The 20,769-nt window shown below is 48.4% G+C and overlaps 1 protein-coding gene across 2 annotated transcripts in view; it reads right to left on the bottom strand.

Moving 5' to 3' along the window:
• PTPRA (protein tyrosine phosphatase receptor type A) overlaps window positions 1–20,769 on the bottom strand; it is a 118,723-nt gene that overhangs the window by 28,356 nt on the left and 69,598 nt on the right. The window contains exon 1 of one of the 2 annotated variants that reach the window (XM_041402959.1): window positions 6,200–6,327. The exons of the other annotated variant lie outside the window; for it this stretch is intronic. The gene's annotated coding sequence lies outside the window, so the exon portion shown is untranslated. Of the gene's footprint in view, window positions 1–6,199; window positions 6,328–20,769 lie in introns of those variants that run through there. 2 annotated transcript variants of the gene reach the window in all.

Below are 20,769 nucleotides of genomic sequence, written 5' to 3'. Positions count from 1 at the left end.
GAATGGAAATGATGGCACAGAGATGCTCTGAAAACCTCTCAAGGGCTGATGAAAGCACCAAGATCTTGTCATCACAACCACTTCCCTCACTGGGAACCCATCACTGCCACACCAAGGACATCATGGCAAGGGAAAGGGGAAGACTCAGCTCTTCTGTAAGAACTGCTAGAAAAAAAGTGACCACTCGCTGTGTTTTGATGAATATTTGCACAGAAACACCATTCACAGAGTTGGATATGGCTCCTTTCTCTTGCCCCAGTTTGTTTCTCAAGAGTTCCCCTTCTTTTGGGATCCTTCGGGATCCCCATTAATTTTGAGTTCTGTTTATTTGGGATCCTGTTCATTTGGGATCCCCATTCATTCTGAGTTCTTTTTATTTGGGATCCTGTTCATTTGGGATTCCCATTCATTCGTGGTTCTGCTAATCTGTGATCCCACTCATTTGGAATCCCATTCATTTAGCATTCCCATTGATTTAGTATCCCATTAATTTAGGGTCCCTATTCACACTGGGTCCCCGTTCATCTGGGATGCCACTCATCCCATTTCTGCTCCTGTTCTGGGCAAGCTGTGCCAGAGCCTCCCCACATCCTCCCCACACTTTCCCTTGGTATTAAAGCAGGACACAGAGGGTGGGAGCAAAGAAGGAAAAGCCAGGAATCCCCTCTCTGCTCTCCATTATCGGGAAATAACCCACAAAGGATAAAAGAGTTTGGGTTTATGTCCATAAATCATGATTGTTACATGGATGAGAGCTACAGAAGATTCCTGGACTGGCTGCAAAGCCCCTTTGGGATGGTGGGATGATCACAGAATCGTTTAGGTTGCAAAAGACCCTTAAGCTCATCCAGTCCAGCCATCGATGAGGGTCCCTCCTTCGCTGAGCTGGCAGCAGAGCTCTGGGATTACATCAGCGGGCAGAGAGCTCTAAACCTCCCTTGATCCTACATTTAATCAGTTCATTGATCCATGAGTGGATTGCAGGAGGAGGGAGGGCTTGGCAAGGGGAGATAATGCTGGATTTCCCCAAGCCTTGCCCCGCTTTGGTGAAGAAAGCTGGAGGCGGGCGGTCCGTGAAGAACCTGAGTTTTCATGGCTTTATTACCGTGACTGTCAGAAGGAATGGGATGCTGGGAGCATCCCAGCTTGCCGTGCACATCATTACCCAAAAATCCAAATCCCTGGAGCTGCTCCTGTGACCGGCCATCAGCTGCCAGAGCTGCTTTATCACCTTAAAACCAGATCCGGAGCAGGGAGCAGGCAAAGAGCCCTGCACTGGGGGAGGGCTGTGCCAGCCCAGCTCCCACTTCCCAGCCCCTGCTCTAAACCACTCCTTATTCCCAAAAGCAGCATAAATAACGCCAGCAGTTCATCGTTCCCCACTCCTTAACATAAAAGGCCTCGAGAGTCCTACCCCAAAGCTGGAGAAACCCGAGTCTCCCTTCCCCCTCGGCTCCCCCTCCCTGCTGGTTTCGGAAACGGAGAGGAAATACTTGTAATGTTATCAACATAAACACAGCTCTTGGCCGGCTGCAACATCCTGCGAGCTCTGCAGAAAAACACCCTGACGTCAGGGCGCCGGCTCTGCCCAGGAGAAGGGAGCTGCAGGCTCTGGCAGCGCTGCTCCACAGGCTCGGGATGCTCGGCATCGTGGCTCCTTCTTTTTTTCAAAGATCAGGCTTGGAAAACTCAATAATTGCCACTGGTGTGCCCATAAATATTATATATATACACGTATTTTTTTTTAATATTGATACAGATATAGATATATAGTGTATGTACACTGTATTCTTCCACAAACTGCTTGGGATCTTCATTATAGGAAAGGCTGGATTTTAAGCTGCAGGATGTGTGTTTTAAAAGAAGCAGATCTTGTCAGGATGATTGATGCCGGAGGGGGGAGAAAAAAAATAAAGGAAATAATCTCTTTACAAAGTAATAAGTGGCTTCAAAATGCCTGTGCTGGTGCTACAGGGGGGTCAGGCTGCAGGATCACCCTGCCGTGCTTCCAGAATGCAAAGAATTAGAGTTTATTGCTGCAGAAACTGCCCAGATCCAACCCGGATACAGCCGACCACAATCAAAGGCAGGATTTACCCCCACCTCTGACATATTCCTAATTCCTGGAAAATGAGGCAATCTTTTTCTGTGTGCGCTGAGGAGACACAACCTGAATTCTAACCAGCTTTCCCGGGACCCCAGAAATCCCTGCTGTCATCAGGAGGATGCTGAAAGGCAGTGGCTCAACTGAGACTGCTTCATGCTGGCTCCAGCTGCAGTGAAAAATAAAAATAATGTTCAGTTTTCCTTTTTATTTGTTGGCAGGGGGAGAGGGTGCAGAACTGGGAGCAAGGTTGGCTCTTTGAAGCAGCTCACAGTAGGGCGAGAACAAGCATGAGCATAAAGAAAGGGGAAAAAGGTCATTTTTTTTTATTCTTTTTGGTGGCAGCAAGCCATCAGCATGGCTCAGCCACCCTGGAAAACAAACCTGCCATTCCCTCTCCCCCTCCCTGCTCCTTTTAAATCCTGTTTGTGGATTTCCAGCCTCTCACTGGAGCTGTGATTCACGGCAGAGGAGTTGGTCCGATAGCAGGGCAACTTCACCATAACCCAAACCTCTCAGTGAGATGCAGAGGATGTAAAAACACACATGGAATAGCCGAGGGCTGCAGCGAGTTGGCCATCACAGGGAGAGAAGAATTGAATTTAGGGAGGAAAAAGGGTTTTGTTGCACTAAAACGCAGTGACTAATTCCTTGCATGTGTCTCCGAAGCTGAAGCCAGGCCTTTGATGTGTCACTGAACACTATCCCCCACCCTCTGCTGTTCCACTCTTCACCAGAAAAGATGAATCACAGCAGCCATTCACCCTTTTTGAAAATCCATTTAGTTTTCTTTTTTTTTCCTTTCTTCTTTTAAATAAACAGGCAGCTCCACACGAGCGACAGCCCCTGTAGGAGCGGGGCAGGAGGAGGAGGAGGAGGATGAGCCTGTGGGCAGGGCCTGAGCTTGGTTTTCTCCACCTGCTCATCCTTCCACAAATCACTGCTCTCCTGCACACCAGGATTTGCTCATGGCATGATTTAGGAGGCACCTCAAAATCCATCCAGTTCCAATCCACCTGGTGTGGGCAGGGACACCTTCCACTAGCCCAGGCTGCTCCAAGCCCTGTCCAGCCTGGCCTTGGACACTTCCAGGGATTCAGGGACAGCCACAGCTTCTCTGGGCAACCTGTGCCAGGGCTTTAACAATCTCACATTAATGAATTTCTCCACCTAATTCTCCTTTCTGGCAGTGTGAAGCCATGTCATCCTGTCTCATCACGCCAGGCCCTTGTTCAAAGTCCCTCTCCAGCTCCCCTGGATCCCTTTTGGCACTGGAAGGTTGTGAAGGCCTCCCTGGAACCTTCTCTTCTCCAGGCGAACACCCCCAACTCTCCCATTTGTCTCCAGAGCAGAGGGGCTCCAGTTCTGGGAGCATTTTCATGTCCTTCAGTTCAACAGGTGAACACACACTCACCTTTCAAAGAATAACATATGTGCAAGGATGGAACCCAACCCTATTCCCACCTGGATTTCTGGGCACCTAGAAATATCTGTCACTGCTAGGATAATGTGAAAATCTGCTGCTCTGAACCAGGATCAGGCTTTCCTGTGGATATGAACCTGAGTGAGATGTTAACCCATCCCATGGTGATCCTCTCCCAAAGCCCACCCAGCAGCAGCAAGGTGTGTGAAGCCATTGTGGGGGGATGGAGAGGATCAGGTGCTCACCAGCCAGAGCCTGGAAGGAGGTCCCCCAAGCAGGTCCAGGGAGGGGATCCTGCCCCTCTGCTCAGCACTGGGGAGGCCACACCTGGAGCACTGGGTCCCAGCACAAGAGGGACATGGACAGACTGGGGACAGCCCAGGGAGGGGGCTGGAGCATCTCTGCCCTGAGGAAGGGCTGGGAGAGCTGGGACTGCTCAGAAGGAGAAGAGAGGGCTCCAGGGGCCTCATCCCTGTCCATCAACACCTGCAGGGAGGGTGCAGAGAGAACAGAGCCAGGCTCTGTCAGTGGTGGCCAGGGACAGGACAAGGGGCCACGGGCACACACTGACCCCAGGAGGGTCCCTCTGAACATCAGGGAACACATTTTGCCTGTGAGATGCTGACACAGGTTGCCCAAGGATGTTGTGGATTCTCCTGCCTTGGAAATATTCCAAATTTGTCTGGACACTGTTCTGTGCAACCGGATCTGGCAGCTCTGTTGGGGCAAGAGGTTGGATCAGATGACTTCCAGAGGCTCCTTCCAAAATCAATCACTGTGATTCTGTAACTGCCTGTCCTGCAAATTGTTCAAAAAGCAAAGCTGCTGGGATTGAAGCTCATAGTGGAGTAAGAAAGCACCAGCACTGAGAAGGAGATCCCTACACCGTGCAGGATGCTGGAAGGGATTCATAAGGATCACCAAGTCCAGCTCCTGACCCTGAACAGGACAACCCCAAAAATCACATCACATGCCTGAGAGCTGCTGAACACTTCTGGAACTGAAAAATAAATTGATGAGGTTTTCAGCAAAAAAAACCCCAAAACCTAAAAATCAGCTAAAAACAATAAATGTGGATGTTTTTGGGACATGAAATAGTTCCACTTCCTACAAAGATGCACAAATGGTGACAGTGGGTACCAGTCACTGCACCAGAGAATGGTTTGGGCTGGAAGAGACCCTAAGGATCATCCAGTTCCAGCCCCCACAATTAGTCCCCTGTAACTGGCACATCAGACCTTGCTCTTCTGTAATGTCTTGCTTTTGGGAAAGAATTCTATCCCTGCATGTTTAAAAACAAGCAACTAGTAACAAAGAGCCTACAGACGTGATGTTCTCATGCTAAAAATATGGAAGTAAAAGCCAGGGGATGAGGCTACGTCCCTGGATGAAGGAGCAGATCTGTGGCACATCTAACACCTAAGCCTTCAAAGATCCTTGTCCATGGAAGGGCACCCCTGCCACAGCCATCACTTGGAGGCCTGAGGTGCCTCGGAGGGAAGAACTACAAATACAAATTATTTTCCTAATAATAATTTTCCTAATAACTCTCATAATTAGGGCAGGTTTAATTCGCCCTCAGCCACTCTTTTCTCCTGGCGCCACAGATGTGTGATCATGGGAATATGTGCCAGTTGCTACTGCAGAATAAACTGGGGTGGCTTGGGGAACAAATTATGGAAGAGACAGAGGGGATGAAAAGTTTCCTGGGCCTGTAGCAGTGCAGAATGACCTGCTGGAGAGGGTTTCCTAAAGGACAGAGCATTGAGCAGGGACAGCTGAGTGCCAAGAGAAGGGGAAGTTTTGAGGAGGAGAGCAGAGGAAGCTGTCAGGGCAGGGAGGAGGAAGATGAAGAACCTGGTCCAGGAGGAAGGTGCTGGGATGGGGTGCAGCAGGAGCTGTGCTGCCAATGAGAGAAGGAGGTGAGACCTTCTCTGGGATGATTAACACAGATCTGCCAAAGGAAACGCCCTTAGAGCTTGTAAAAACCCCTGGCTAGTACAAGACCACTCTCCTGGTGTGCTTTCCCCGTGGGATCAGCACTGCAGCCGCAGCACGGCACCGGGAAGTGGAGAAAAACCGCCAGGGAGGCACAGGAGAAGCTGCCTCAACTCATCATTCAAAACCATTAATTAATAATCAAAACAAAAAAAGTCGAGGCACACAGGAGCATATTTCCTTAAATATCCCGTTCTAGGGTGTCCCCTCCTAAGTGCCAGGCGTGTACAAAGGAAACACGAGCACAGTCCACATTCCAGCTATGAAAAGGATGGGTTGATTTTGATGGAGGAGTCAGGATGAAGGATGGCTATTATTCAGCATGACAACATCCCTACCTAGCAAAATGCCTTTCAGAGAGAGAGAGAGCGGTGCGTGGGGAGGAGAAACGAGGCTTAAAATTAAAGAAACCCCCACAAAGAAAAAAAAAACAAAAATAAAAGCCCAGCTTTTGGGCTCAGCCCTTTCTGCAGGACCGGGATGAAGTCCCAGCTCTACGGCAAGATTGAGCTGGGAGCGTTCAGGCAGCGAGGGCTCGGAGCATCCTACTTAAAACAAAGGTGTCGGAGGGGGATCGCTCGCGTGACAGCCTTAAAATCTCCTTACAGAGGCTCAGCCCCAATTAAAACGCATGCGTTCGGTCATGCAGCTTTAATCTCCGTGGTCGTGCTTACCCTGAAATCCACCCGGGACACCTGTAGGTGCGGGGAGCAGCCAGCCCGTCCCACGGAGCAGCCCCCGGGGCTAAGAAAGTGCCGCGGGAGCCGTGAAATCACCGCTTTACCTGCGGTAATTCTGCACCGCTGCTCGGTTCAGCCCTGTTGCCACAGTAACACTTGTGGTGTAGCCGAGATCACTGATTATGAAACTAGGAAAAAAATCAGAGGCTGCTAATTAGGATATACTCCAGTTCTCCAAAAGCTCCATATTAATGACATTACGATTGCGAGCGCAGGGAAAACAGATGCCAGGAAGAATCACCTCGGTCAGCGCCCGTGGCCAACAGCTGCTTTTTTTTTTGGGTCTTTTTTCTTCTTCTTTTTTTTTTTTTTTATAGACAGGTCTTAAAAATTCAGCCTGCAAATTCCTTGTAAGATCGACTTGTTGTTTTCCTCCTCTTTGAGCAAACGTGCAAGACTCGGTGGAACAGTCTTTACTCTTTACATATATTTGCATGTATTAGACTGGGGAAAAAAAAAAAAAAAACAAGGGTTGAGGATGAGGTACAAATGGTGACAGCCAGAGCGGGGCCAGAGATGCATCCCCTGCATCCCTCACTAACTGTGTTTCTCTGTTTCCCAGATAAACCAAAATCACGATTTTACCAGCGCCTGCGAGGGTTTATAAACAAGGTTTGCAAACGAGGGGAGCTGGATTTGAAGCGTATTCCTCCCTGACTTATGTGAGTGCCAAAAGCATTGTGAGGCACGTCTTCTGCTGAAGGTTTCAAGCTGAAAAGTCTGACTGGAGCAGTTGTGCTGCCAGACACAACTGTTTTTCAGCACAATCCACAAATAAGACATCGGAGCGTGTTTCCAGGTGAAAGGAAAATTGCCTGACAGGTATTTCTGGAGCTGCAAGCCCAGAGAGATGCTGCCTTAAAAAGTCAGCTCATCAAAATGCCATGATTTTTTTCAATTTTCTCAGATGACCAATGCAGTGAGTGGATGAAATGGTGCTGAACATGCAGGGCCAGGGAAAAGTGAGTTAGTGGATTTTAGAGAGTTTATAAGAGCTTCCTACCCTGAAAGTGTCCAAGGCTAGATTGGACAGGGCTTGGAGCCACCTGGGATAGCGGGAAGTGTCCCTGCCCATGGCAGGGGGTGGAACAAGATGGTCTTGAAGGTCCTGTCCAACCTGGCCTTGAGCACTTCCAGTGATGGGGCAGCCACAGCTTCTCTGGGCACCCTGTGCCAGTGTTTTACAACACTCTTATTGTAATAAACATGTTCCTTACATCCAGAACTTGGAGAACAAATGGGGATCCACCTCTTTATCCCCTGCTCTGAGGCAGGAAAATAAGTGAGATTAATTTTTTTTCTCCAGCAGCATCACCTAAAGCCTTGAAAGCACAGAGTCCCCCACTCACAACTGTACGAAGCAATTTTTCCTCCCACTCATCAGCAATACTGAGGAAGTGTTAGATGGAGTGTTAATTACCTATAAATGTGATTTATTAGCTGGAAACAATACAAGACACCCACCAACCATCAAATACAAGCAACTGGCAAAGCATGAGGGCACCCAGTCCTGGGCAGACTGGGATTGGCACGTTGCAGATAACAAATTAATACAACCAGTGGGATTCATTTGATGGTTTAGTTGGAGGCATTATTTCCAACCTTTTAATAGGCTTATTTACAGGAATTAGTCCTTTAATGCTGTGTGCTCATGTATCCAGTGCAGTATAAGCTGGCTGGATGCGACCACAGAGAGAACATCTGCTTTTGTGAGCATTTAGGGAAATTATTGCCAATTACAGGGACGGCAGGTGAGGGCAGCTGGGGAGGGAGGATCTGCCAGGAGGGATGAGGAGCCTTGCTAGAAGCTGATGTGAGCAGGAAGTGCCCTTGGAACATAAATATCTCAGCAAAAAGGAGCTGTTGCCCAGAGTGCCACCAAAATACCCTCAGCAAGGAAAGGATTTCCAAGGCCTGCAGACTTTAGGGGTGATCCCTGTGTCAAGGGAAATACAGGTTGGATATCAGGAAAAGGTTTTTCACAGAAAGGTGATAAAGTTGTGGAATGGCCTGCTCAGGGAGTCCAGCAACGTCTCTGGGTGTGTTTAACAAAGCCTGGATGTGGCACTGAGTGCCAGGGGTTAGTTGAGCTGTTTGGGCTGGGTTGGAATCGATGATCTTTGAGGCCTCTTCCAACCTGGTCATTCTGGGAATTCTGTAAATCCCTGTTATCATTCACACTATCAGCATTTTGAGCACTTCAGTCTCCCAAATATTTCTTCTCCTGCTCCTGAAAAATGACCACACCCTGCTTGCCTCCAGTAGCTCTATTTCCACCTTTATCTTTCTTTCTTTTTTTCCATCTGATTTCTATCATTTTTTCTAATCTGCCTTTTCTTCACCTTTCTATCTCCTATGCCCAAGAGGGGTGTCCTTATTTAAAGCAAAGTGATGCTGCAGGACAGGTCATGGAGCCAAACCAAGCTGGGCACCTTCTGTCATTGCTACTGCTATAAACACATATGTAAAAATGTATTTATGGGTGTGACCAGAAGGTCAAGGGAGGGGATTCTGCCTCCAATGCTGTGTCCAGCTCTGGGATCCCAACAGCAGGAGGACTTGGAGCTGCTGGAGCAAATCCAGAGGAGTCCAGGAGGTGCTCCAAGGGCTGGAGCCAGGCTGGGAGAGCTGGGGGTGCTCACCCAGCAAAGGCTCCAGGGGGAGCTCAGAGATCCTTCCAGGGCCTAAAGGAGCTCCAGGAGAGCTGGAGAGGGACTGGGGACAAGGGATGGAGGGACAGGACACAGGGAATGGCTCCCACTGCCAGAGGACAGGGATGGATGGGTTATTAGGAATTAGGAATTCCTCCCTGTGAGGGTGGTGAGGCCCTGGCACAGGGTGCCCAGAGCAGCTGTGGCTGCCCCTGGATCCCTGGAAGTGCTCAAGGCAAGGCTGGGCAGGGCTTGGAGCCCCCTGGGCTAGTGGAAGGGGTCCCTGTCCATGGCAGGGGGGGGGAACTAGACGATCTTTAAGCTTCCCTCCAAACCAAACCATCCTGTGATTCTATATTTTTCAGATTTATATATCTATAAACCCATTATAAACCTAATATAATATAGCTACTACAAATTATATATAGATTTTGCTATAAACCTACCATAAACCCAGTATCACTGCAATAAACATATTTCCTGCTGACTCAAGATTGTAAGAACTAGTCCTAAACACCATGGTGGGTACAAGCCCCTGCTGGTACCAACACAAAACCTAACGTTCAGTAGTTCTGAAAAATATATAATTAAAATGCAGCTTCTTATCTTTGAAGTGATTAACCAACATCCTGGGACGACTGACTTTTAGCCCTGCCATGTTATTCACAATTCATCCTCCATTTTCACCTCCCCAACAAAAGGCTGAACTCAACTGTATTATTGTCAGCCAGGGCTTTTATCTGCAGCCTTTGGAGCGGTCAAGGCATGGGACAGAACAATGGCTCTCACAGGAGAACAAATACAATCTCAACAAAAATACCCTATGGCTAAGGTCTAAACCAGCCTTTTTTTTGGCTGGGAATTCCAGAGCACCCTATATTAAAAAAAAAAAAAAGAAAAAAGAAAAAAAAAAAAAAGGAGAATGAGGACTCGGATAGGAAGAGTAAGCTGACATTCAGCACTGCTGTGTTCTTCCTTCCAGGATGGCACTGAAAATTAGAGTATCACATAAAACCAAGGAAAAGGAAAGCTGAAGGTGGAGGAGCAAGCCCAGAGGTCCGTGGAGATGTTGGGGAGGTCCAGATGGGACCTCCTCTCCAGGAAACCCCTGGCCCAAACCACAACGATTTGTCTTGTGAAATCCACCCCAAAAGCAGCCACAGAGCAGCTGTGTGTGGTTTCCACATCCTCAGCCAAGGGAGCAGCACCTGCTCCTGCTTTTGGGGTTTGGTAGAGAAACGCTCCTCCCCAGCCGTGGCTGGGCAAGGAACCGGGTCTGGCTGTGGTGTTCTCCCTGCTGAACACAAGGGTTACCAGCAGCAACGTGGCTCTGGGCTCAGGAGTGACCCCAAAGTCAGGAAAAGCACGACTGACAGCCCTGGCAAGGTGGGATATTGGGTGAGGGGACGCCAGAGCCATGGTGGTCCACAGAGGCCACCAGCCCCCATGACCAGCCCATCTTCCTCCCCTCTAGATGGAGCTGCAGGAGAAGCCTGAGGTCCCTCCCTGAAGTGAAGGTGGATGCACCCCATCATCTCCAAAACAGAGCCACAGAGTCATGGAATGCTTTGGGTGGGAAGGGACCTTAGAGACCATCCAGTTCCACCCTCCTGCCACAGGCAGGGACACCTTCACTATCCCAGGTTGCTCCAAGCCCCGTCCAGCCTGGCCTTGGGCACTTCCAGGGATCCAGGGGATTCTCTGGGCACCCTGTGCCAGGGCCTGCCCACCCTCACAGGGAGGAATTTCTTCTCAATATCCAACCCTGCCCTTTGCAGCTTTGCAGCCATTCCCCTTTGCCCTGCCACCTGCAGCTCAGTGCTAGAAAAGAGAACAAGTTCCTGAGGCAATTTCATCAAAACCAGCAAATTACCAGTTTAATTATTCCGTCTCGCCACACACCAGAAAAACACCATCATGGCAAATCAGAAAGTACAGAGCCCCCCAAAATAATGCCCCCTTCCTTTGATGAGGCAATTCTGTGCTGAAAACCTGCTCAAAAGCCTGGAAGAGCTGCTGGGCTCGGGGGCACCACAGAGGCAGCAGCTGCAGGAAGGAACAGCTCCTCTGGAGTGTTTGGAGAGTGTGTTTGCACTGGGACCACAAATATTTTTTTGACACATGTAGGCAGCAGTGAAGAGATGAATCCTGGCCATTCCACGTGCAAAACAAATATAGAGAGGGAATTTCAAGTTTCTTTGATGACAGCAAAGCCTGGGTGTGTAAGAGATAGCAGAGTCAAAGTAATGCTGGAATTTGGTTTTTTATGACCCATTTTGTTTTTTTTCCAATAAACAAGGTCTCCCTGAGCAGCCATTAAACATCACCATTTGTCACTTAGATTTTAGTGATATGAAAATAAACATTAAGAGGCCACGACAGAGCTCAAATCCCCCTGCGTTAGGCACCTAAGCCAAACAAAATTATGCTGCATTAAATTCATTTCCATCCCATCCAGAAGGACAGAGCCCTCCACTCAGCTTACATCATTCCAAAAGCAACGAAGACGACAGCACCCGAGACATCCCTATCCTTGAAAGTCCTTGCTGTTCCTTTCAAAAGGCTTTGAAAACCAGCTTTCCTACAAAAACACCCTTTTCCATCACGCCCTGGATAGGAACATAATACACAGAAGGCTCCTCAGTGTTGCTGTTAAATAAGAGACCCCCCAAACCAGGCATTAAATGGTACAGGAGCTCCCACACAACAGAGAGGGCTTTCTGTGCCTGCAGGGACACAACACAAAGTCTGTTGCTCCAGACCAGGACGGTGTTTGGCGGCGCGAGGGCCCAGCCTGACAAACTCATCTCGTTTTCACAGGGTCAAGGCATGGGCTGGGTTGGAAGAGACCTTAAAAACCATTCAGTTTCACCTCTCTGACATGGACAGGGACACCTTCTGCTAGACTAAGTTGCTCCAAGCTGGTCTTTAACATTTCCAGGGATCCAGGGGCAGCCACAGCTGCTCTGGGCACCCTGTGCCAGGGCTCAGCACCCTCACAGGGAGGAATTTCTTCTCAATATCCCATCCATCCCTGCCCTCTGGACACATTCCCTGTGTCCTGTCCCTCCATCCCTTGTCCCCAGTCCCTCTCCAGCTCTCCTGGAGCCCCTTTAGGCCCTGGAAGGGGCCCTGAGCTCCCCTAGGATCCCTCTCTTCTCCAGGTGAACACCTCCAGTCCCTGGAGCATCTCCTGGACTCCTCTGGATTTGCTCCAGCAGTTCCACATCTTTCCTGTACTGAGGATCTCAGAGCTGGACACAGCACTGGAGGTGCAGCATCTTGAGAGCAGAGCAGAGAATAGAAATCTCCTTCCTTGACCTGCTGGCCACCCTTCTTTGGACACAGCTCGATTCTGCTCCTGGGCTGTGAGCTGGCTCATTTTTCATCACCAGCACCCCCAAATCCTTCTGGATTAAGCCCCCAGTCTGTTCTGATGCTGGGAATGCCCCAATCCAGGCACAGGACCTTAGACTTGGCCTTGTTTAAGCTCAGGAGGATGTTCCCCAGTCTGCCAAGGTCACTCAGCATGGCATCCTGTCCCTCATGTCAATCACCTGCACCTCTCAGCTTGGTGCCATCACTTCTGACTCTGTGCCATGCACCCTGAGGCTATCCTGGCTCAAATCCTCCTTGTTGTCCTTAGTCCAAACCAAATCCAGTCCCATCCTTCAGTGACACACATCTCCAAGCTACGCCCTGTCCCAAATCACACATTCCTGGATGATTATGTATGGGATTGGTTCATCTTAAATGGGTGATGTTCTACCCCAAGCCATGCTGTTCTTGCACAGCAGTGGGGGAAGATCTCCTGCAATCCTTCCATAACCAAAAACAGGGATGTTCCAAAGAGGAGGAGAAAAGGAGAAGTCATTCTGGGAGGTGCAAAAGGCTTAAAACCAAAACCCTACAGATGGAAAAGAGGCAACATGTAATACACAGACAAAGCAACAGGGATGTTAGGAGCAGTCAGTTCATTACAGGGTTATTTTTGGACACAGCAGTGCTGGGTTCATGGTTGGACTCAATGATCTGAGAGGTCTTTTCCAACCTAAATGAGTCTGTGATTCTATTTCTACCTTGATAACACCCTCATGTTAGGGCACTGATCTCAAAGGAACCATCTCCATGTAATTTCAGAGATCCAGATGTGATTTCCAGAAGTGCCTTAACTTAAATATAAACTGACCAGCCTCTAATCCTCTGTGGAATACTTTCCTCTACTCCTTTTCCCCCCATGGGTTCTGGGTGTGATCTGCCTGCTTTTAAAGCCCAAGTTTGCCAGATGTTATGGGATCTCTTTATATCCTGTGTACATCCCTGATGCTCTGATGTACAAATGTGTGTACAATTACACATTTGGATGCTGACTGCTCCCCACCTCCCACTCTGGGAGCTGTAGGAAAGGCACACCTGGAGTTTTTGGAAAACATAGTGCCATCTTCATTGTCAGTCAATGAATTAATCCATGAGCAGTGCACGGAGGGGATTAACTTTGCTGAGGGAAAGTCTGCTATCTCCACCACCACAAAGGACAAAGAATTCCTGAGTGGAATTCTGACCGCCCCCAGCAGCTCCAAAGCAGTGAAGATGACAGGCACAGCTCAGCCTCTAAAGCAGATTTTGCACCACTGGAAAAGACTGGACAGGGAGAGCACAGGAAAAGCAGGGCAACCCCTGCTCTCTCCAGGTGGCCTTTCCTGGCAGCAGCAGGACATTTCAGGTGTGGGATACTCTTAAACCACCTGGAGGAACCAGTTATTCATGGCAGAAGCTGAGACATTATTAAGAGTCAAGGAAGGAACATCAGCAGTGGGGTGACTTTTAATCCTTGCTGGCGTGGACTGGAATTAACATTAATGAGTCTGAAATGAAAGGCCACCCATCCCAACTCACACCCCAGCACATCTCTGGCTGTGACATTAATGTAGGGCCAGAATCGACCCAACACCATCTTCCCCCTGACCTCTTTGGGCACAGAGATGAGATCCCCAAAAACACCTCACAATATCCAGCCTGGTGGCACTGCCATGGACTGTTTTTTATCCCCACCTCCTCAAAGAGGACACTTTGAGGGACAGGAGAAGCTGTAACACATCTCTGGAAGCTGCCTCAGTACAAAGGGAAAGACCTGGAGGGAAGGGAAGTGTCAGGTGATTTGGTTGAAGGATGCAGCTGTTGCTGAGCAGCTTTAACTCCTCTCATCCCAGATTAGCTCCTCAGATTTTACCAGGACCTTTCCAGATGTTCCACTTGCTGGAACGATGCCACGTTTGTGTGTCAGACTAAACATCTGTGCTTTTAAGCCTGGGATTTTCAGATCAGATCTATGTGTTTGGAGGGGGAAAATAACAACACAAATTGTCTGTAAGGGGAGCTCCATTGAACAGAGCCACCATTATTTCTTCCTCCCCATCCCCCACACGACCCCTCCTCCCTCCACAGGCAAAGCTTTTCAACAGATTTCAGGAAAATGTGGAGAAAAACAATATTGTACATTTTCTGTCCTCAGTCTTTTCCTGTTAAGTCAGAGAGGAGCTACCAGAAACACAGCCTGCAGTTGGCATCTTCCCCTCCTGCCTTTCTGCTTCAGGAGAGCACCAAACTTGGGATCTGGGGTTTGAGGACCAGCTGGGCAGCCCAGTATGAACTGGGAAAGGTGCTGGTTTACCCATGGGTGTGTGCACCACTCCTGCTCTTACAGGGCAGGAAGTGATGGAAGGATCACTGGAAGTGATGACAGGATCCCTCAAGTTTGGCTTCAGGGGCTCCATAAATCTCCATCAGCTCCACTCTTCCACCTTCCCAGTTGGTCCCTGCTGACACCCATCCCCACCCTCACCTGAAGACAAGAGTTAAGTATTTCTGTACTGACAGCTGGCTCTAATTTGTGGTCAGCTGAGGGGAACATGATCTGTGCTTCTGGTGTGATGCCCCATCAGAGGGGCACCCAGTGTCCCACCATCAGCATCACCTCGTGCCTCAGCACCTTTGTTCTGTCCCTGCACCTCCCTCACTGGAAAGAATTGTTTTCCAATATCCATCCAAACCTGTCCCTGCTGCCCAGCACCACTCCAGGCTTTTCCCTGTGTCCCACAAGATCCTCACGGCCCAACAGCATTTTCGTGTGGGGCTTTTGCTTCTTTCCCATTTCAAAAGACTGGAGATATTACAAGAGCTGGGATGTGGAACAACAAAATTGGGGGTTTAACAGTCTGGCAGGTAAAAACCATGCGTCACAAAGCACAGGAGCACTCAGGGACATCAAATTGCACAAGCCCTGCAGTAACCTGAGGACTTGGGGGGGTGGGAGGAGGGAAATCTGGCGCCTCTTGCTCACACCGAGCGGGTCCCTGGAGCAAAGCATTCCCAGAACCACACCTCCAAGATTCTGGAATTCTCACCTGCCATGAGCCAGGGAGCCAGCCTGGAAGCAGGTGAGAAGCTGGGCAGTCAAGAACAGTGAGATGTCCCAAATCTTTGCCATCACTTCCATCCTGCCTTGCTGTGCAGAAGCTTCAGCCTCGGGGAGCCAGATATTGTTTCAGCATGACAGAATAACAGCATCAGGTTTTTGTGTGTCACTGTGCACCCAGCTCCCCTCTCCCAGCCCAGAGGAGCTGCCATTTGGCCTCTTCCCACCCTTTTTATAGAGGAAACCAGCACCAGGATCAAAGGAGGCTCCTGGGTGAGAGGCTGATGGGAAAGGGCAGGAACTGGAGAGGTGACAGCGAGGAGATGGAGCTGAGCGAAGTGAGGGGTTGTTCCTTTGTGCTGCAGCCTCTGGCCATGAAACCTGAGTGGCAGCACAGATTATGCTGAGTAGCAGAGGAAGGAGAGAGAAAAACACCTGTGCTTGGGTTGATGAAAATATTGGGTGACTGCATGAATGGGAGAGCTCCTGCTGCTGCTTCTCCTGAGTGTCGCTGCTCTGGGTCATCCTAAAAAAGGTTCAGTGTTGCTCAGCTTATTTTTCTCTCATGTCTTTACTCAATTCCATCAGGTTCTGTGTGCAAAGAGGGCTGCCAGATGATACTTAATTACTCAAATACAGGCACCTCAAATACAGGCCCTCAAATGACCCCAGGTTTTACTGGGAGAGGAAAATTTGATGTCAAGTCTTACCCTGGAAGTCCTTTGGTTGCACTAGATGGAAAAAGCTCTGTTGGGAAGTGAAGCAAACACAACGAGGCCTTAATTCCCTGCTGAACCAAACCCTGGCACTCCCACAGAATGGACCAACAGAAGTGATCTTTTTCCTTCCTTTTCCCCAGCAAAATGAGAAGCACCTCCAACATTTGGCTATTCCAAAGCCTCTCAGGGATCTGCATCATGGATGTTCAAAGCCTTCTATTCACCTTGGGCTGTGTTATCCCAGCTCTTTTCAAGGAGAACTCCTTGTGAAAGTCAGTTAAAGGCAGGGCCAGGCTGTATTTACCTTGGCACCTGATTGCCTTCCAGAGTCCTCCTATTTCCTCTCTGAGTAATTAATTAATAGCTTGTCAGTGAGGAAAAAGAACTTCACCCCATTATTCCCAAGTCTTTTGTCACCGTGGCCAAACCCTTGAGCATGCCCAACACCTGCAGTTTGTCACAGTATTGCGAAATACAGAAGCTACCAATAAAAACCCAGAAATCCCTCTTTTGGGATGTTACAGGGATTAAGCTGCTTCCAAAGATGAGATGCAAGGTCACCCAGAAGTGCTGGAGCTGATAAACAACCCCAGGACCACTTTATAATCTCTGCCAAACAAGTCCAGTATATCAGAAAAAGGTTCAGAAAGGTGAAACACCTGTTATATATCATTTCCAAAGCTCCTGCTGAGGGGGAAAAATAAAAAATCCCTCCTTGCTGCTGCTGCAGAAAGCTTTAATCCCAGGCTCCAGGAGCTTTCCATCCCAAATGCAGCGCACCAAAACACGCTGCCGTTGCCCAACTGACCCATATATTTTTTTTTCCCCTTTATGAACTGGGTGAATAAGTTAATAAAATAACAAAACCATCTCATTTCCACTGAGAAAACACAATTCCCTCCGAGCAAGGTGTGATCCCGGCCTCGCTCTCCCGACGCCGAGTCCCCTCCTGACCTATTTATGGAAGCGCTGCCGCGAGGATTTCGGCGTGATCCGCCCTGGAAAAGCCTAAAATTACACTGCCCTCCCAAGAGCTGGGATAAATTGACCCCTCTAAGCAAAGGGCTTGCTAGGCTTTTATCTTTTATCTCACAAATTTTATCTTCCCCCCATTGTTGGCTGACGCTGGAGCGGAATAATGAGACGGTGAGGGGTTCTACGGGCACGATTGGAAAACTGCCTTGGCAACTCAATTGTATCCCTGATGCCTGTGCTGGCTTTTATACACAGCTACTGGTTTGGAAAGCTGCTCCTGGTTTCACACACTCACTCCATAAAGCTGCATTTATGATTTTCTTCCATTTATTTTTGCCCGGTGTTTCGGCAAAGGGAATTAGTTGTGGGGTTTGGCGCTGGGATGGAGAAGTGTTTTTATAAAAAAAAGGCCGGGGGGGGGGGGGATTGCTCTGGTTGTATTTTTGTGCCCTTCATCCAGTCTAGACATGAAAGTCTCAGGATGCAGATGATTTCCACTTCTCTGCAGAAATTGTGCCATGGTATTAAAAAAAGGGATGAAAGGAACAATAAGCTCCGAGACGTGTCTAAAATTAGAGGTTCACAAAACAATCTGAGTTTATAATATCCCCAGTACAATAAAAGCCAAGAGCAAGCGGGCCAATTATTTAAAAACTGCAGGATAAAAGGAAACCTTGATCAAAACTGTTATCAGGGGAACAAATCTATCTTTATTGTGTTGCAGTTTCGCTGCTGACTGAAATAACTTTTCTAAAACTGCCACTATGCTGCTAAGAATTAGCTAAATAGAAACACCATACCAAAATCAAAACTGCCTTGCCCAAACCATCAACATGACAGCAGCCCACAGCTCTTCCCTATTTTCTGCCAAGGTTTAAATTCCAGTGTGGTTTTCCCTCTATGCACCTTCACTCATCAGACAGAAAATGGATGAGTTGATTTCCATGTGATCTTCAGTTAAATTTGCATTTTGGGTCTCAAGTGGTAGCAAAGCTGCAGTTCTAGGACTTTAAGTGAATGGGTAAATTAAGAGGAAAACACCAAAATCATGTTTGCTTTGGTGCTGTTATTATTTTTAATATTAATCTTAAACAAGGAGCAAAATTGATACAACAGCAGTGCCAGAAATATCCTCCTCCTTCTGCCAGGGGAGATGAAAATGTCCTTTAAAATACCGGGGGGAAAATAATATTTACAAATCACTGCTGAGAGGAGAGATGCAGAACCGGCAGGGGATCAGAGATTATGCAGCATCCAACTTCTGCTGTCCCTGACCACTGGGAGAATTCAGAAGGAATTTAGAGTTGTCAAGGGGATAAAGTCACTGTCAAGGAGGATGGACTTTTCCTTTGAAAAGCCATCTTTTCTTCTGGGGGTAAACCAGATCCTTCAGGAACCTGACTTTGCTCTTGTGTAAGGGAGTGAACGTGCTCTGAGCACAGATCCTGGGAGAGCTCCACAGGCTTTTCCTGAGGAGAGGACAGCAGAGCTGAGGCTCAGTTCTTGCACATGGAATAAGAAAATATGAGCCCTGAAGTAGGGAACCAAATAAAGATGGGCACTGCAGTGCCCACGGCCTCAAAGCCAGGCATGTGTGGACTGTGTTCACATGCACCCGTGTCTCCCGAACAAACACAACCACGGAGCTGCATTTGCTCAGCTGCACCACAAAAGTTGTTCCTTTATCCAATGCTCTCTAATCCTCATCTTCCCTGCTCCAGCTCTCTCTATCCCAAGAATTCACATTCAGCACTAAACCAAACTCAACCAATCTCCTTCCTAAATGTTACCCACAGTCCACTTTCTCACCTTTTCCCTACTCCCACGTCCTACAGCTGTTTCCTCCATCTCAACCACTCTTCCTACATAAGAAATGATTCCCAGATCTCCCCATTTCTCCTTGGAAATCCACACCAAGTCATAGATCCTTGCTTTCCTTCCCATCAACAGGCACAGCACTCACCTTGGCAGATAAACAAGGTTGGTGGCAAAGCACTCATGACCATCAAGCTGTGATTCAGCCATGACACACCAAGGGCCAGCAGCCACAAATTTAATGTTACAACTGGGTCAAATCCTAACCTGCTTCACAAGGGCTCCTCATCACCAACCTGCACAACAACCAAGGGGAAAAGAGAGGGGAAATAAAAAGTTCATGGCCAGCTACAGGGTGCCCAGAGAAGCTGTGGCTGCCCCTGTGATGCCTCAGGTTTTGGATTTTCTATTTTTCAGATTCTGTGCTGCTTTAGTGTGTGGGTCTGGGGTTCACATCAGGGGATGGTGAGCTCTCTGCACAGAGCAGGGAGACAAAACAATTCCTGCTCCAGCTGGGCACCAAGGACAAATGATCCAAATCTCAGGCACCAGAGCACAAACACCGTGGGCTGAAGAGAGAAAAACAAGCAGGATGGGACTGCAGGGGCTAAAGCTGGAATTGGGCAATTAACTCCAATATGCAAATGGAGCAGAACTTACAAAAGTGAGAGGCCCCGTGAGCGCTCGTGCATTTTGGGACCATTTTGGCTCACCTTGGGTGGAGCCCTGGCTGGGCTCTTGTGCTGCCCAAGGCGCATCCATTGAGGCCTTTTGATAACTCCCTGCTTTATTCTTTAACTGTGTCTAATCTCTGCTCTAGGTCAGCCTTCTCAAAGCATCACCTGGACCCCTGGCAGTGGCTGGGATGGGCTGAGCTTTAAGGCCCATTCTGTGATACTGTGATGATACATTCTGCCCCAATTTCTTCCCCATTCCCAGAGCTCATGGAGCAAATAAGAAACAGGATTTTTTTTTTTTTTTGGTGGGTGAAAGCCAAGGAAAAGCTGTTCAGATCTCAGTGAAACCATTTTCAGTTCACAAGCTCCAGAGCTGACACCTATGGACACCAGGCAGTTTTGGAGATGCCTCAGCTGCAGGAAGGTGAAGAGAACTCCCTGGTTGATGGTTACACCCTCAAAAACCTAGAAAGAGTCACAACAGGGGATAAAAAAAAAACCTTTTTAAATTAAAAATATTTCAGAGTAGCAGAATCAGAGCCCAGGACAACAGCAGCCCCATAAGCAGTGACACATCCCTAAGGCCACCACACTCCTCAGTCCAGTGCCTTTCCCAGGAGGAAAGGGTTTTTTTTTTCCCCAGGAGGAAATGAAAACCACATGGACTGCCCAGGGAAGGGATCAATTAGACCATCTGGCCCTACCCACCACACAGCAAAAACTGCTCCCTACAAGAAACTTCCCAATTTGCTCTATCCAGTCTCACTTGAAAAGTCCAAAGCGATGGAGTTTCCAGCTCTTCTCCTGGGATATGATTTCTCCCTGCAGGAAGCCTTTCCTAGCAACATTTTCCTTTTGAAAATGTCTTCATTTCAATTTGCTGCCCCCCTCTCTCTCCCCTGCCTGTGTGCATTTGTGAACTACACTAATGAAACAGATTAATATCAAAAAGGAATTACAATTTAGGAATAAATTAGTTTATTTTCCTTTTATCCTCTACCAAAACCCCTCAACATGTCAAAGGAAGTCGGAGTCTCCCTGAAATCTTCCTTTTTAAATTGGTCCCACTGCTCATCATTACACCTCCCCTCTATCCATACAAGTTGTTTTGCTTTTCTTTCCCCTTCTTCTTTTTTAGGGAAGAGGGAAAGAAGGCAGAGAAAAGCGTAATAAAGGTTGGGATAAGGGGACAGGGGAGAGGGACCCATCCCAACTGATCAGCCATAATTGCTTCCAACACTCCTCAAGTGTC

This window comes from Onychostruthus taczanowskii, unplaced genomic scaffold (genome assembly GCF_017590055.1).
Source record: "Onychostruthus taczanowskii isolate IOZ18803 unplaced genomic scaffold, ASM1759005v1 scaffold2, whole genome shotgun sequence".
Taxonomy (NCBI): domain Eukaryota; kingdom Metazoa; phylum Chordata; class Aves; order Passeriformes; family Passeridae; genus Onychostruthus; species Onychostruthus taczanowskii.
The sequence above is the reverse complement of the archived record's forward strand: the minus strand, read 5'-3'. Positions and strand labels throughout refer to the sequence as shown.